Source organism: Oncorhynchus gorbuscha, linkage group LG25, assembly GCF_021184085.1.
Source record: "Oncorhynchus gorbuscha isolate QuinsamMale2020 ecotype Even-year linkage group LG25, OgorEven_v1.0, whole genome shotgun sequence".
In the NCBI taxonomy this organism is placed as follows: Eukaryota; Metazoa; Chordata; class Actinopteri; order Salmoniformes; family Salmonidae; genus Oncorhynchus; species Oncorhynchus gorbuscha.
In genome coordinates, this window is record NC_060197.1 from 30,753,563 (window position 1) to 30,772,235 (window position 18,673).

At 44.2% G+C, this 18,673-nt stretch overlaps 1 pseudogene; it reads right to left on the reverse strand.

The window, feature by feature from the left end:
- Window positions 1-3,017: 3,017 nt before the first annotated feature.
- Window positions 3,018-9,597, reverse strand: LOC124013854 (annotated as a pseudogene).
- Window positions 9,598-18,673: the final 9,076 nt, after the last annotated feature.

Genomic DNA, 18,673 nt, shown 5'->3' on the forward strand with positions numbered 1-18,673 from the left:
GTGGAGCTATTGAATACACATCGCCCGTGATCAATTTGATAGATTATTAACGTTTACTAACACCTAAAGTTGGATTACAAAAGTATTTCGAAGTGTTTTGTGAAAGTTTATCGTCGACTTTTTTAATTTAAAAAAATGACGTTGCGTTTTAAAACTGTGTTTTTTCTGGATCATACACTCTTCATAGATCGATATTTTGGGTATATATGGACCGATTTAATCGGAAAAAAGACCCAATAGTGATGTTTATGGGACATATAGGAGTGCCAACAAAGAAGCTTGTTAAAGGTAATGAATGTTTTATATTTTATTTCTGCGTTTTGTGTAGCGCCGTCTATGCTAATTATATTGTTTACGTCCCCTTCAGGTATTTCGGGGTGTTGCATGCTATCAGATAATAGCTTCTCATGTTTTCGCCGAAAAGCATTTTAAAATTCTGACTTGTTGGCTAGATTCACAACGAGTGTAACTTTAATTCAGTACCCTGCATGTGTGTTTTAATTACGTTTGAGTTTTAACGAGTGCTATTAGCATTTGGCGTGGTGCATTTGCATTTCCTGATGGCTAGATGGGACGCCTGCGTGTCGGGTGGGCTTATGAGGTTTTAAGACAAATTCTTATTTTCAATGAGGGCCTACTAGGGAACAGTGGGTTACAACTGCCTGTTCAGGGGCAGAAGGACAGATTTGTACCTTGTCAGCTCGGGGATTTGAACTTGCAACCGCCCCATATAAGGAATCCAGTCCATTGAAATAAATGAATTAGTCCCTAATCTATGGATTTCACATAAATTCAGATATGCATCTGTTGTTCACAGATGCCTTTAAAAAAGTAGGAGCGTGAATCAGCAAACCCATCAGTTTCTGGTGTGACCACCATATGCCTCATGCGGTGCGACATTACCATTGATATAATACAATTGTGTTCATTGTCCGTAGTTTATGCCTGCCCATACCATAACCCCATGGCCACTCTGTTGACATCAGCAAACCTCTCACCCACAAGATGTCTACCATCTGCCCGGTTCATTTGAAACCTGGATTAATCCTTGTAAAGCACACATCTCCAGCCTGCCAGTGGCCATTGAAAGTGAGCATTTGCCCACTGAAGTTGGTTACAATGCCACACTGCAGCCAGGTCAAGACCCTGGTGAAGCATACAGATGATCTTCCCTGAGATTGTATCTGACAGTTTGTGCAGAAATTCTTCAGTTGTCTAAACCCACAGTTTCATCAGCTGTCCGGGTAGCTGGTCTCAGATGATCCTGCAGATGAAGAAGCCGGAGGTCACGGCTGGCGTGGTTACACGTGGTCTGCGGTTGTGAGGCCGGTTGGACGAACTGCCAAATTCTGTAAAACGACGTTGAACGCGGCTTATGGTAGAGACATGAAAATGTAATTGTCTTGCAACAGCTCTGGTGGACGTTCCTGCAATCATGCAAATTGCACACTCCCTCATAACTTGAGACATCTGTGGCATTGTGTTGACAAAACTACACCATTTAGTGGCCTTTTATCCCCAGCGGTTTAATCAGCTTCTTGACATGCCAGGTGGATGGATTATCTCAGCAAAGTTAAAATGCTCACTAACTGGTAAGATACATTTGTGCACAAAACGTGAGAAATAAGTTGTGTATGGAACATTTCAGGGATCTTTTATTTCAACTCATGAAACATGTGACCAACACTTAATGTTATTTATACTTGTTCATTTTCAGTCCCTAAACCCACAATATATTTGTCTGAAAGTGGGTAAACTGCCTACTCTCTCAGCAGAGGCAATTTTACACAAACACATGCAAAACAGGTAGCCGACATTAAATATACGAGTTCAATCAAACGTCGACACCCTAGTTCTTGAGCTGTCCATCAGTCATGAGTTGAATGCGTGGCGTTTTCACCGATCATGTGACAAAACCTTTCATTACATTGTTTTGTAATTAAATTTAGAATTAGGAAATATAACTTACTGTTCGCTGCCCTGGCCCCCAATGGTGGAACGATTCCTGGAGCTATGAAAATGTCGGTCACATGGCTCGCTGTGAGAATAGTTGTGTACACAAATCCAAAAATAGGCCTATGCCATTGGATAATCAAATGCTTCCACCCAAAAGTAAACTATAGGCCTACCATTGTTGGATGAGCATTGATGTCTAGCTGAAGGCTAGTTGTCTGGAGCAATTTGACCAGTCAAATGTGATTCTGATTATCAAATCTAAGCTGACACTGAAATAGCCTGTTAATGACACTTCCATCAATGAACAAGCTGGACCACCGTCAACTTTAAAGATTAAGTGGCTGAATCACTTCTACCAGGATATGACTTGTGCCAACTGTCGTAGTGTAATCTAGACCTATGCCACATTCTGATGGGACGAATTACAATTTAGCATTTCAGTCACACAACTTGACACTGGCTGATGCAGTGTGTTGTGTAAGGTCAAAATTGGGGTACATGTTAACAGCATCCAGGTAAAATGTGTATAACTCGACAGTGTATGAGCCTTAAATTATAGGCATAACCAAGTGGTCAGCCACTCATTCTAACACCCTTTGAATTCAGACATTTAAACAGCATGGTAAAAAAAAGCAGCAATAGCCTTATATTGTTCTGTCTACAGAGGCTTTAAGTTCTAGGATGAGTAGGAGTCATCTGTAGTTACCCATTGATTTGGACTAATATAGCGTAATGCCACGAGCTTGCTTTAATCCATTTCTAGTAAAACTAGCCTCAACATGGTCACACCTTGCTGCCAAAATGCAGTTTATGGATCTGTGTGCTTAGATTCAGGCCCCATCCTGCAGCAGTTGACCAAAAGTGGCAGGGTGGCCACAGTTAGAATTGCTGATCACCCCTTAAAGGCCAACATGTGTCGTAAGTGACTGAGATGAAAGATATTCAAATGCGTCGCACACAAAGACTTTACCTAGCCAACTTAGTTACCAAACAAAGTCCTCACTTGTGATATAATCCCCAAACTGGATGCAGCCACATCCCATAACAATCAGGACAAGGTACAGCTTGGAAGACATTTTTTATTAAGAACCAGACTTATTTATATTCAAAAACACCGCAATCACTCCCGATTCAGTCAGTGGTTTCATTTGTTCCTGTGGAGAGAATAAAATGAAGCTAGATCTCATCTAGGAATATGACATGTAGAACAGATCTCTCCATCTCATACCATTGTATGGAGAGTGACTGGGGTCTGGGCCTAAGTGGTTCCTTTAGGTTGGTTCATTTGCCAGCTGAAGACTTTGACGTATTTAGCCCTAGGGTTGATGCCAGGCATTTCCCTCCCAGGACTAAGGCCCGTGTTGGAAGTAGTTGTGGAGGTCAACGGTCTTCTGGTGGTGGGTGGAAAGGTGGGCTGAAATGCTATGATTGGACAGAGAGTCAGGTTTAAAAAGCTGTAGCAGTTTTACCACCCTCTTTAGCTGCACAACTACCGAACACTTACTTTTTACAGCTTCTCTAGTCAAGATGGTGCCAACTCCTGGAGAGTCTGCCTCAAACCGCCAATATGCAAACAGCTTGTATAGGTCACTCAGTGGATAGACACACCGAACTGTCACCCTAAAAAGAGAACTGAACATTAAAGCCACAAGTGCCTGTAGTGGGAGTTAATGACTGACGTAAATATTTTTAATTCAACCAATGAGGTAGATTATCAGTGAAGTCACGTACACAGAGGCAGTATCCCTGGTTTTGACTGGTGCGTTCACAGATTGGCTCTTGTGCTCAATGTTGATATCATTTTCGTAGGTAACATGCTGATGGTCAACCTAGATGACAAGAGGATGTCACAAGCCTGAACATGATTCATTGAATATCAAACTGTTGCAAGCCAAAAAAAACTAAATGGCTGTTCCCTTGTCAGGCCTCGTGAGAAATATAGACACCTGTCAGTCAATGTCTGAATATTAATTTAAATATTCAGCCTGTATGTTGACAGTTTGAGATGGCGGCTTGCTGATCTCGTGGACCGATTCTGCGCCTGAACCAATGATAACAGCAGTAGTTCCAGCGTTTATTTGGACGCATCAGGATTGGGCAAATTCTAAGACAAATGTAACCAGAACTAAGTCATGCAGCTGAACAAATTAAGCCAGATGAGTTCTGGGTTACCAGGTTAGATGCTGACAAACTTATTTGAAGTAGTCACTGGTAGGGCCAGTCACTTGAATGAGTCAAATTGTATGGGTTGGACAGTTATACCTGGACCCTGGTACCACAGGTGTGGAGTCCAAAGCTAAAGAGAGCCCTGGTGTCATCAGTCTCTTGAGGCCTGCAGGTGGAGTCCAGGAGAAAGGTTCCATTGGGTTCAGCTCCAGGGATGGCCAGAGTCACATCAGTAACCACTGTCACCACCCCTTCAGTGGAACACACTAGAGAAAGTTGTTAGAGCTGGGCTAGAACAAGGTGAACGATTAACACTAAACAGTCAGGCAATAAATTAAGTTGCAGGCAAAGATGAGGCACTAGTAGTTACCTATGACCTCAGTAGTCTGGAAGAGACAAGCTTTGGCCAAGGAACTCTTGACCTCCAAGGTCTTAGGAAGTCGTGAGTGAATTTCAAATGAGCCGTTGAACTGCTTCAAATTGATGTCCTGGGAAAAAAGCAAAAGGTACATTTTAAATAATTATAACTCCTACTTGAGCCAACGACAAGCCAATTTAAGCACTTGACCAATGAGCATCTCACCTTATAAGTGTAGCCAACAGAGAAGAGGGGCACTTCCAGGGTCAGACTCTTGCTGTCATTCTGCATGATGTAGCCCCGCTTGGCTGCCAGATTTGTGGTCAGAATGTAGGGGCCAACACCCACCTCCCACAGGTAGTCAAATGGCTTATGGTCCATATGGAAACGGATGCTTTTCTCATTGCAGACGCCTTTGAAGACCGGAGGAACTGACGAAGAAAAGATCGGCCCAATAGTTTAGTCAATAGTGCCAAAATGACAGGGGTAAACAGTGGTAGATCACTGGGCTGTGTCCACGTTAAGGCAGTGGTCAGAACCAGGAGGCTCGGAAGACTGAGAAATATCACTTCCAGCCTAGGTCTCTTAATAAAGTTCAAGTCAACTTACAGACATCATTAAACTGAGCCACGACTGAGGCCAGGTAGTAGAAGGGCTCCTCTTGAGGCAGGATTACCAACGTGTAGTTGATGGCCAACGAGAACTGAAGAAGCCCCTCTGGCGAGTACTATGGATATGAACTCATTTAGAAACAAATCTTACATCCACATATTAGGGGTGAATCCGAGGTCCCCAAAACACATTGAAAAATGTTGAGGAACCTGGGATCTCTTCCAATAACAAGTGTCATGAGAATTTTCTATCCCAATGATTATAACCACAATCAAGCTTTGACCAATTCCCGAGGTTTGTAAGACCCTGGGTTTTATAAATAGGAAAAGACTCAGCTTAAGCCAAAGGTAGTCCTTTATTCACGAGAAGGTGCTAAGAAACCTATCATGCGCACAGCCTTCTATATAACTCCTACAAGTGTATGTTCCTCCCTGGGGGGGGGGGACTTTCACCTGTCCTTGGTCTCACAGTACTAACACATGTTGTGCTGCCATCCTGTTAGAAGGTAACAGATTATTTTATTACAATGGTTAAATTGGATTTACATTGTGTTCAATGGTGTCATTTGCCCCTTAGTGGCGCTTTCTGGTACTTAGAAAGACAACGCAAACGGGAAGTTCAGAATTTGTTTTGCACGCATAGAAGCAGCTACAAACGCTACGGTGCAGGTCTTTCAATGTAGTTATTTGTCACGCTTCAGCCTTGGAAAAACATTTGTTTGTAAGTTCGATTCAAGCATTTAGCTAATGATGATCATCTTGTTATTGATAGAGTTTCTTACATATCAATGTTGGTTGCATTTACTCACATATTGCAATGCCTTGTGTATGTCGTTAGCTGTATTACTTTGCTCATGTGTCATGCAAACGAATTGTAAAATATACAATACTGTAGTTTTGTTACTGTTTCTAGTGTAATATGCTTTGTTATTCTACATAGATTGTTATTATTAGAGTAATGAAAGGAGCAATTACCATATGGTTAACAATTAGCTATATGGTTTGGCATCATGCCAGATGCATGGTACCTTAGCGCGTGCTTTGTACAGCTACAGTTTAATGTACAGCTACAGTATGTCGGTGTGAATTGAACACTAAAGTATATTATTTTCTGTATTTTGCAGTTTCACAACATAAACGTTTTCAATATATTCATTCAAGAAAAGTCACGCCTTGGGAGTTTTATTGAAGACTTAGTTGTTAGCTATCTGTCTAGTTTTGCATGGGAACGCAACTCAAGGGCAGAATACATGTGTTGTCAGTTCCTCTTTATCACACAAACACAATGTTCCCACAATATTCTAGTATTGTGTCTAAACACATAGTCTAAGCTTCTGTAACTATTAGGGTGAAATACTTCAGTCATAACTCTTAATGTCATTCAGATAATCTTATTACATTAAACATAAATTCCCTTATCAAGAAGCCATGAGGAAATACTGAGGAAAACCACAGTTCATTAGAGTAAAAATAAGTATTTCTCTTTACCAGCTTGTGAACAACAGCATCCTCAAATGGTACCCTGAGAATGTAGGCATGTAGGGTACTATTGGGCTGGGGGACCATGGTTATGACGAGGCCACTTTTATTCGCCTCTAGTATGGTGAAGTTGTGACCATTGATCGTCACAGCCACCAGGTCAACATCGTAGGAGAGATTCCCCAGGTAAACAGTAAACACACGATCCTCAAGGACTGTTTCTGTGGTGGGAGAAGGACAACAGGGTTAGCAATCATGACCATGGAGCTGAAGAGCCACTTCGGATAGGTTAGTAAAACTTACCGTTAATGATGGTGAGGTGCTGGATCAGAAGGGGTGTGTTCATGGGCCTGTGGAGGCGGAGTCTGGTCTCCACACCACAGTCATCAAGAAAGATTTGTTCATAGTAGAGATGGACCACATAGAATTCATGGTACATGTTGCCCATCACAAAGCTCTGGAAGAGTTGAAACCGTTATGAAGCATCTGCCATTAGGTTATATGGTACAAAGTAGAATATTCAAGGTGTACAGAGGACATGAGTGACTGAAGCCATTTGCAGCTTCTCTGCATCAGAATACAAGGTAAGTGTCTCCATGTGAATGGTGAGATGCCAGTCTAGTACGCTACTGACTTTTCTGTATCCTCCGGCAGCGTTGAAAGGGATGCTGATCTGGACAGTGGTGTCACTTATGTCCAGGCTGTAGCCTCGCTCTGCTGTGATGGGCTCATCCAGGAGCTGCCCATCCACCCCCATTGAGATCTTGCTGCTCTCCAAACCAGAGAGGCCAGAGACCAGCGGGGACAGCAGCGTGGGGTCTGCCAGACCAGCCCCGTCCCATCATACATCCCTTCATCTGGAAAGAAATTACAAGTGTTAAGACCCTGTGAGCAATTCTTCCTCTGCAACTGAGTGATCGAAACATCTCACCGATCTGAAATAACTTCATAGGTGAAAGTATTATTTGCTTAACTGTGCCATCGCTATTGCTTAAGACAAGCCAGTCCCTTCAGGTCTGAACCATGATAATGTGGAACCTGATATTGCACTGGAACTTACTTGTGCTGCACGCAACAATCCAGTCCACCATCATAACCACCCATCTCTGCCTGGAGAACAGTATGGACCACCTCCACCACTGAACCATTGATCTGGAATTGAATAAAGGATGAAGTGTACTTGCCAATAGTACAAAAGGGGCATTTCAGTAGTCTAAATAAGTGGCTTCCTTCCCATCCTGCATAACCCTGGTTTTAAACATTACGCAATGTAAGACCCTCTTGGATTACAGCCACCAGTCTAGGTCGTTAATGTCAAATTAAGCAAGCCTGAAGACAACCAAGATAAAGGAAGCCATTGAACATGACATTTAAATCCTCACCATGGAGACAGACCCCATAACAGACCGTGGTGTGTAGGGTGAGCGGAACACCAGTCTCCCTGGGTGAGGTGGAACACGTAGCCCAGCTCCCGAGCCTCTGAGAATGACATGGGAATCAGCTGCTGCCCCTCCTGCTGGAACATCACCTGCCAGGTAGACGTGGCAGAGCTGTGGGCCTGATGGGGAACAAGAGACAGGGCATGCATGGTGGTATTGGGGACAAACTGGTGGAGCTCATCTAATTGACAATTTGCCAAATAGCCTTTAGCTTACTTTAGCAAGGGCAGCAGTCCAGGCATCCGTTGTACCAGACAGACAAGAAACGTCACTCCTCATTGACACCTACAGGGTAACATAACACTCTCCTATAAAAATACACAAGCCCACCTCCACGAGCCCTGATACAGTCTAGATCCATGCATAAGTACCTCCATATAGTTCTCCTCACAGCTGACTTCTCTGGGGGACCAGGGTAGAGGGAGGGGGCAGGTTGCATTCACAGAGTAGGTGGCTTCCACTCCATTCACATCAATTGTGATCAAGTTAAAGCTAAAAGTGAACACCTCATCATCCTAAGATACAAAAACAAGACCTTCAACTGAGATACCTGGTAGTAATTTAACTAGAAAATATAGTTTAAAAGCCCTTCCCATGGGCACAGATATCAACTCAATGGCTACTCCACATTGGTTCAATGTAATTGAAATGTTGATTTAACCAGTGTGCCCATGGGTTGTGGCTTTTAAAAGACCACAATGCACAGAAAATATATGAACCTGGTTGTCAGTGTGGCAGGAGAAGTAGGAGGCTCTGAGTTCAGCAAGGCCAGGCAGAGGGAGGATACTGAACATGTAGCCACACTCTGACCCATACTGCTTAGTGATGGGGTGAACGCCATCAGAATCTAGATAGGGGTAAAGAACTGGGTCATATCAAATGATTTGAATATGCTCAAGTCCAATACTAAATAAAAATCAGTTTATTCTTAAGTGGTCCAACAGGCACAGAGAGACTGAAATATACTGCAGGGAGAGACTTGTCAGCACCAGCTACCAAACCCTGGCCAAGACATGTTAAGATGCCAAGTTCATGAGCTGACCAAACCTGGTTTCAGACCCATTTTGCAGCAGACTTAACGTTAAAAGCCTACTTACCAACCGCTTCAAAGCGAGGTTCGTTCCCAGCAAATGAGAGTTGGGTTGTTACCAACAGGTATCGATCCCGGCATGCAGTCTCAATGGCCCCTATATAGACACACAAGGTGAGAATCTGAAGGGTGGAAACTAAAAGATTCTGACCAACAATTCAAACAAGTGTTCTACAGCTTGTATAAAGGCTAAGCTGACTCAATTTAAGTTTCTTACCTCTTGGAAGGTCAGAACATCTTACACTAGGCCATACAGACAGGAGTACAAATACTCTGTAAGAAAAACAATAGCACAGGTCAATAAAGGTTGCCAGCATCAAAACACTTATTCAAAACATTTAAGCCCACCACCAAACTTACCCCATCCAACACCCAAAAGCCATTGCTCCGTAGAAGTGTCTAACCCTAGCCAGGAACAGCTATTAAACTACACCTGCTAGTTGACACAACATCAACTATCACGTACTGACAGTATCCTAGTCAAAACAACAGTTGATAAGTAGCATGTTCTCTGGTACTTTTATATGGGGGTGGTGCTGTGATTGAGGTAATTAATTAGCTAATTGGGTCACATGGTTGGTCATCTTGCCAGAGCCTAGGGCGCAGCTAAATAGTCTGAAGTGGATTCGTCTCCTCATCTCTTCTCCTTCCTCCTTTCTTAGGATGTGTTTTCCATCTCCACTGAATAACAACATAAACGGATCATGTAAAGTGTTGGTTCCATGTTTCATGAGCAGAAATAAAAGATCCCAGACATTTTCCATACGAACGAAAAGCTTATTTCTATCAAACTTTGTGCACAAATTTGTTTACATCCCTGTTAGTGAGCATTTCTCCTTTGCCAAGATAATCCATCCACTTGACAGCTGTGGCATATCAAGAAGCTGATTAAACAGCATGATCATTACACAGGTACACCTTGTGCTGGGGACAATGAAAGGTCACACAACACAATGCCACAGATATCTCAAGTTTTGAAGGAGTGCAATTGGCATGCTGACTGCAAGAATGTCCACCAGAGCTGTTGCCAGAGAATTGAATGTTAATTTCTCTACCATAAGCCGCATCCATCCGGCCCCACAACCACAGACCATGAGTAAGGCGTTGTGTGGGTGAGTGGTTTGCTGATGTTAACGTTGTGAACCGACTGCCCATGGTGGCTGTGGGGTTATGGTATGGGCGGGATAAGCTACGGACAACGAACACAATTGCATTTTATCTATGGCAATTTGACCCCACTCCGGGATGCTGTCCTTCTAGGCACAGTTTCAAAGGAAAAGCCATATCTCAGACTGGCCAATAAAAAGAAAAGATTAAGATGGGAAAAAGAACACAGACACTGGACAGAAGAACTCTGCCTAGAAGGCCAGCATCCCGGAGTCGCCTCTTCACTGTTGAGACTGGTGTTTTGCGGGTACTATTTAATGAATTTGCCAGTTGAGGACTTGTGAGGTGTCTGTTTCTCAAACTATATACTCTAATGTACTGTACTTGTCCTCTTGCTCAGTTGTGCACCGGGGCCTCCCACTCCTGTTTCTATTCTGGTTAGTGCAGGTTTGCGCTGTTTTGTGAAGGGAGTACTGTAGCTCCCTCCAGTAACCACGAGCACAACCGCTCCTTGATTTGAACTGGCCGCTTTATTCTTTAGATTTAGTCAGAATTATCACCTTCCGTGGGAACTATAAAGTAAATGAAAAATACAATTAAGCACACTCTTACATTCTCCTTATCTGACGAGTGACATATTAGCTTGGTATAACTCTGAAGTGCTTACATACATAAATAGTTTAGCCGGTGCTATATCAGTATCAGATTAAACACATGAATAATGGTAAAATACCTCATTGGCTGCTTTTTACAGAAGGGAGGAATCAAACCTCACATGTATTATTCCTGGCATTAATTCACACTTCATCCTTAATTATTATAACGTTACCATCCTAACATACACGCTTCAACCTTTATGAACTACACCCGATGACATGAAAACTTAACTAACACAGTGCGGGATTGCCTTCCCTCCAAAAGTGTGTTGCTACAATAAGGATCCCTGTTACAACAGTATTAGCTATGTAGTTCCGCTTGTCTTATCATTTCCCCCACACAGCGGACACGTAAACAATTCAAACAACGACATAGACTTACAGGTTAACTGTCAGTTACACTCCCACCAATCACCGGTGATTTCTGTGAAAGGGGTCTGCATGTTTCTTGATCGGCTTCCAGGAGGGTGACTGTCTTATGGGCGGGCTATGGGAGAAATTATGTACATATATGGAGGAACATAAATACTGTAACACAAGAGAGAGATACACTTATAGAGTTCATTTCCCATTCTGATAAAATACATTGTCTATTGTATAGGTGTCACGCCTTGGTCATTGTATTTTGTGTTTTTGTTATATGTTTGGGTAGGCCAAGGTGTGACATGGGTTTATATGTTGTGTTTCGCATTGGGGTTTGTAATATTTGGGATCGCGGCTGATTAGGGGTGTGTCTAGTTAGGCTTGGCTGCCTGAGGCGATTCTCAATCAGAGTCAGGTGCTTGTCGTTGTCTCTGATTGGGAACCGTATTTAGGTAGCCTGAGTTCTCGTTGTATTTTGTGGGTGTTTGTTCCTGTCTCTGTGTAGTGTTCAACAGATAGGCTGTAATAGGTTTCACGTTCCGTTTGTTGTTTTTGTATTTAGTTAAGTTATTTCATGTACCGCGATACTTTCATTAAAGTCATGAGTAACCTACACGCTGCATTTCGGTCTGACTCTCTTCATTCAACAGACGAACGCCGTTACAGAAACACCCACCACTCACAGACCGAGCAGTGTGTAAACTGGCAGGAGCTAAAGGAGGACGTTATGGACGGTAGAGGCATGGAGTATACGACGTGGGGGGAAATCGACAGGTGGGCGGCCGACCCAGAGCGAGTGCAGGAGCCTGCCTGGGATTCGCTTCAGCAGTGCGAAGAGGGCTACAGGCGAATCGAGTCAAAGAAAAAGACACGCCGGCTAAAACGCTGGTTTAAACAGGCAGCGACAGCTGGAGCAGCAAAGGGAGGATGAATTATTCGGAGAATGGACATGGGAAGACGTGTTGGATGGTAAAGGTTGTTACACTTGGGAGGAGATATTGGCCGGAAGAGATCGCCTCCCATGGGAACAGGTGGAGGCACTAAGGAGAGCAGAGGCAGCGGGAGATAGGAGCCGACGATACGAGGGAACACGGTTGGCAAGGAAGCCGGAAAAACAGCCCCAAAAAATTATTGGGGGGGGGGCTAGAAGGGAGAATAGTTATGCCAGGTAGGAGACCTGCGCAAACTCCCTGTGCTCCCAGTTGGGCTAGAGAGACCGGGCAGGCACCGTGTTATGCTATGGAGCGCACTGTGTTTCCAGTGCGGGTGCAGAGCCAGGTGCGGCACATACCAGCCCTTCCTATTGGCCGGGCTAGAGTGGGCATCGAGCCAGGTAAGCTTGGGCAGGCTCGGTGCTCAAGAGCTCCAGTGCGCCTGCACGGTCCGGTCTATCCAGAGCCACCTCTACACACCAGTCCTCCGGTAGCAGCTCCCCGCACCAGGCTTCCTGTGGGTGTCCTCGATCCAGTACCACCAGCTCCAGCACCACGCACCAGGCCTCCAGTGCGCCTCGCCTGTTCAGCGCAGCCAGCGCTTTTCTCCCCTCCTGCGCTGCCGGAGTCTCCCGCCTGTTTAGCGCAGCCAGAGCCTTTCTCCTCTCCTGCCCTGCCGGAGTCTCCTGTCTGTCCAGCGCCGCCAGTGCTTCCAGTCTGTCCAGCGCCGCCAGTGCTCCCAGTCTGCCCAGCGCGGCCAGTGCTCCCAGTCTGCCCAGCGCGGCCAGTGCTCCCAGTCTGCCCCGCGCGGCCAGTGCTCCCAGTCTGCCCCGCGCGGCCAGTGCTCCCAGTCTGCCCCGCGCGGCCAGTGCTCCCAGTCTGCCGAGCGCGGCCAGTGCTCCCAGTCTGCCGAGCGCGGCCAGTGCTCCCAGTCTGCCCAGCGCGGCCAGTGCTCCCAGTCTGCCCAGCTCCGCCAGTGCTCCCAGTCTGCCCAGCGCCGCCAGTGCTCCCAGTCTGCCCAGTGCTCCCAGTCTGCCCAGCGCCGCCAGTGCTCCCAGTCTGCCCAGTGCTCCCAGTCTGCCCAACGCCGCCAGTCTGCCCAGTGCCGCCAGCTCCGCCAGTCTGCCCAGTGCCACCAGTCTGCCCAGCGCCGCCAGTCTGCCCAGCGCCGCCAGTCTGTCCAGCGCCACCAGTCTGCCCAGTGCCACCAGTCTGCCCAGCGCCGCCAGTCTGCCCAGCGCCGCCAGTTGGTCCAGCGTCGCCAGTCTGCCTGGATCTGCCAGAAGTGCCAGTCTGCCAAGATCTTCTAGATCGGCCAGACAACCTGAATCATCCAGTTCCACCAGCCAGCCAGGATTTACCGGAGCCTACTACCTCCCTGAGCTTCATCTCAGTACTGGGCTTCCCCTCAGTACCGGGCTTCCCCTCAGTCCCGGGCTGCTTCGGTCCTGAGCTGCCCCTCTATCCCAAGCTGCCCCGCTGTCCCGGGCTGCCCCTCTGTCCCGAGCTGTCCCTCTGTCCCGAGATGCCCCTCTGTCCCGAGCTGCCCCTCTGTCCCGAGCTGCCCCTCTGTCCCGAACTGCCCCTCAGTTATGTGGGGATCTGGGTGAGGACTATTAGGCCATGGTCGGCGGAGAAGGTGGATGATCCTAGGACGCTAAGGGGAGGAACTAGGACATTAATGGAGTGGGGTCCACGTCCCGAGCCAGAACCGCCACCATGGACAGATGCCCACCCGGATCCTCCCTATGCTCTTGAGGTGCGTCCGGGAGTCCGCACCTTAGGGGGGGGGGGGGTTCTGTCACGCCTTGGTCATTGTATTTTGTGTTTTTGTTATATGTTTGGGTAGGCCAGGGTGTGACATGGGTTTATATGTTGAGTTTCGCATTGGGGTTTGTAATATTTGGGATCGCGGCTGATTAGGGGTGTGTCTAGTTAGGCTTGGCTGCCTGAGGCGATTCTCAATCAGAGTCAGGTGCTTGTCGTTGTCTCTGATTGGGAACCGTATTTAGGTAGCCTGAGTTCGCGTTGTATTTTGTGGGTGTTTGTTCCTGTCTATGTGTAGTGTTCACCAGATAGGCTGTAATAGGTTTCATTTTCCGTTTGTTGTTTTTGTATTTAGTTCAGTTATTTCATGTACCGCGGTACTTTCATTAAAGTCATGAGTAACCTACACGCTGCATTTCGGTCTGACTCTCTTCATTCAACAGACGAACGCCGTTACAATAGGAGAGGAGACCAGAGGAGGCCATAAATGTATAGGACAGCTGGAAACACTAAAAATGCAGACGCATAGTCTGCTGATCTTAGACAACCACATGAAGAGAAGGCGACACATGGGCTCCAGGACAGCTGGACACACTAAAACTAGAGGAGACACACAGTCTGCTGATACGAGATAAAATACACACATACAAAGGAACACATGGAGTTGAATGTAATATGTTAATTACAGGGTCAAAGCATAGGCCATAGGATAGAGGGACGTATATTATTTTTAGGTCAAAGCAAGGGTCTTGTCATCATTATAATCTGACGGAAAGCAGATATGGGCGTTATTGGGCTGAACAAGCAGGATGTACGGATTGGGATGTAACTGCATTTGCATGTGGGATGGACTGATGTTGTATGTGTATAAAATCAGAGCGGGTGCTCTGAAAAAGTGTGTGTTCCGCGGACCACTCCGGCTTGCGATACTTTTATATTAAAAGCCTATTGATTTCACAAAGTTCTGGAAAGCGGCGTATTTGAACCGATTTTCCACGACAGGGCCTCTCCAGATAGGTGAGTTTGGTGATGCGTTTACCTCTCTCATCCAGGGTTGAGTAACTAATCAGTAACTTGAATCTTCTCACCCGGCCATCCTGTCCCGGGTACACTTCTGTAACGTTTGCCAATTTCCACTGGTTGCGTGGTACAATATCATCTTGCAAGATGACAATGTCATTAATCCTTGCGGCTCTTCTCTCTTTATTCCATTTCTGTCTGTGTTGGAGGTTTAGGAGGTACTCTTTCTTCCACCTTGTCCAGAATTCATTGGCTAAGAATTGTACTCTGCACCATCTCTTGCGGAGATAAAGATCTTCCTTGATGAACTGTCCAGGTGGCGGTAAGATAACTGTGGACTTCATTGTCAAGATATGATTTGGCGTGAGAGGTTCTGGACCTAATGAATCATTCAGATATTCCGTAGTTAGGAGTCTACTATTTAAAATCGCCATGACTTCATAGAGAAAGGTACGCAGAGAAGCGCTGTCGAGTCTTCCGTCTGACTGATCAAGAATGGATGTTAAGACACTTCGTATCGTGCGGTTGTAAGTCGCTCTGGATAAGAGCGTCTGCTAAGTGACTTAAATGTAAATGTAAATTTGTCTTTCCCAAACACCAACCATGTGACTTAAAGACGGGGTGTTCATGATAAACTCGCATCCAAGTTCCTTCAGTCCTGTTTGATCCATTTCTTTCAGGGCGTCCACAAACTCGCGTCTTGCACCAATGAAGTTGCTGCCTTGATCACGTCTGATTTGACGAACATTACCACGTATGAATGAAAGCAGGGAATTGATAAAAGTGTCGTTGGTTAAGTCATCAAGCATTTCAATGTGAACTGCTCGAGAGCCCATGCAAGTGAGCAGGAGCCCATAACTCTTTAATTCACTGTAATTTAAACCTTAGTACTGTAACGTCGGGATAGTGATGGGTGTGGAGTCAGACGCAGAGAGCAGAAGGTAGACGGGAAAAAACGCTTTGATGTCCTCAAGCACAGTAACAGGGACAAACATGGGTGAAGCCCAAAACTCAGGCGCAACAAAACCCAAACCCACTGTTACTAAAATACCGGACAGCGAAAACCCAAATGAACACAAACACCACTGATGTGGAATAACCACAAGCCTGCACAAACACCAGCGGGCTAAACTAACTTAAATAACACCCATCCCAAAACCCCAACAAGGAACAGGTGAAAACAATTAGACAAAAACAAACGAAAAGGAAAAAGGGATCGGTGGCAGTTAGTAGACCGGCGACGACCACTGCCGAGCGCCACCTGAACAGGAAGGGGAGCCACCTTCGGTGGTATTCGTGACAGGTACGTGGTATAAACATGTATAATGCTTGTAACAAAGGCTTGAACAAACACCTCATTAGCTGCTTATTACAGAAGGGAGGAAATCAAACTTCACATTTATTATTCCTGGCATGAATTCACACTTCATCCTTAATTATTATAACGTTACCATCCTAACATACACGCTTCAACCTTTAGGAACTACACCCGATGACATGAAAATTTAGCCAACACATCGCGGGATTGCCTTCCCTCCAAAAGTGTGTTGCTACAGTAAGGGAATACCCCCCTGTATTGGACAAAAATGAATGGCAAGTCATTGGCATCGGACAAACCATATACACATTGGCCAATACCACCCAATTCGGTGTTGATTCATGCAAAGTGTATTACAAATGCCATATGGCAATTGCCAGTTGTAACACTTTAAAAATTCAACAGGGGGCGAATGCGCTCCACCGGGGTTTTTCATATTGGAAATGTAACCCAAGTCAACGTCCAAAAGCAAAATTTTGAAAAAATGAAATTTTTGTCAAAAACTTATCACCCCTTAAAAAAGTGCTTTCTGGACCGTTTTTCGAAATTCTTTCGATTTTTTGTCAATTACACATGTGTAAGAACTGTATGAATATACTATTGTCCAATTTTATTATCATATTTTTTTTTTTTACATGCGCATAAGGAATATGTTTTGTTCAATTTCAATATGATTTCATAGGAAGTCAAAAGTCAAAAGTCAAAAATGTCATAATTTTGTAAAAAACTTCACACACCCTAAAAAAAGTGCTTTCTGGACCGTTTTTTGAAATTCTTTCGATTTTATTTTGTCAATTACACATGTGTAAGAACTGTATGAATATACTTTTGTCCAATTTTATTATCATAATTTTTTTTTTTTACATGCGCATAAGGAATATGTTTTGTCCAATTTCAATATGATTTCATAGGAAGTCAAAAGTCAGAAGTCAGAAATGTCAAAATTTTTAAAAAACTTCACACACCCTTAAAAAAAGTGCTTTCTGGACCGTTTTTTGAAATTCTTTCGATTTTTTTGTCAATTACACATGTGTAAGAACTGTATGAATATACTTTTGTCCAATTTTATTATCATATTTTTTAAATATTTTTTTAAAAATTGTGCATAAGGAATTTTTTTGTGGGCCAAATGCCATAAGAAATTTGACATGCTCAAAAATCCTGCAGAAATGCAAAATTGATTGTTTTGTTTCAATGTGCATTTACCATATGAAATTTGACATGCTCAAAAATGCTAAATTGACTGGTCTGATGAACACAGGATGGCCGAGCAGTGATAGTTGTACATTTCCATCACTCGTTGTGTTGATTTCATCATCTCCGTTAGGTGATTTTATTTCACTATAGAATCATATTGTAAGTGCACGTGCATTTGCAATATGTTTCAATGTGCATTTACCATATGAAATTTGACATGCTCAAAAATGCAAAATTGACTGGTCTGATGAACACAGGATGGCCGAGCAGTGATAGTTGTACATTTCCATCACTCGTTGTGTTGATTTCATCATCTCCGTTAGGTGATGTTTTTTCACTATAGAATCATATTGTAAGTGCACGTGCATTTGCAATATGTTTCAATGTGTATTTACCATATGAAATTTGACATGCTCAAAAATGCAAAATTGACTGGTCTGATGAACACAGGATGGCTGAGCAGTGATAGTTGTACATTTCCATCACTCGTTGTGTTGATTTCATTATCTCCATTAGGTGATGTTTTTTCACTATAGAATCATATTGTAAGTGCACGTGCATTTGCAATATGTTTCAATGTGCATTTACCATATGAAATTTGACATGCTCAAAAATGCAAAATTGACTGGTCTGATGAACACAGGATGGCCGAGCAGTGATAGTTGTACATTTCCATCACTCGTTGTGTTGATTTCATCATCTCCGTTAGGTGATGTTTTTCACTATAGAATCATATTGTAAGTGCACGTGCATTTGCAATATGTTTCAATGTGCATTTACCATATGAAATTTGACATGCTCAAAAATGCAAAATTGACTGGTCTGATGAACACAGGATGGCCGAGCAGTGATAGTTGTACATTTCCATCACTCGTTGTGTTGATTTCATCATCTCCGTTAGGTGATGTTTTTTCACTATAGAATCATATTGTAAGTGCACGTGCATTTGCAATATGTTTCAATGTGCATTTACCATATGAAATTTGACATGCTCAAAAATGCCAAATTGACTGGTCTGATGAACACAGGATGGCCGAGCAGTGATAGTTGTACATTTCCATCACTCGTTGTGTTGATTTCATCATGTCCATTAGGTGATGTTTTTTCACTATAGAATCATATTGTAAGTGCACGTGCATTTGCAATATGTTTCAATGTGCATTTACCATATGAAATTTGACATGCTCAAAAATGCCAAATTGACTGGTCTGATG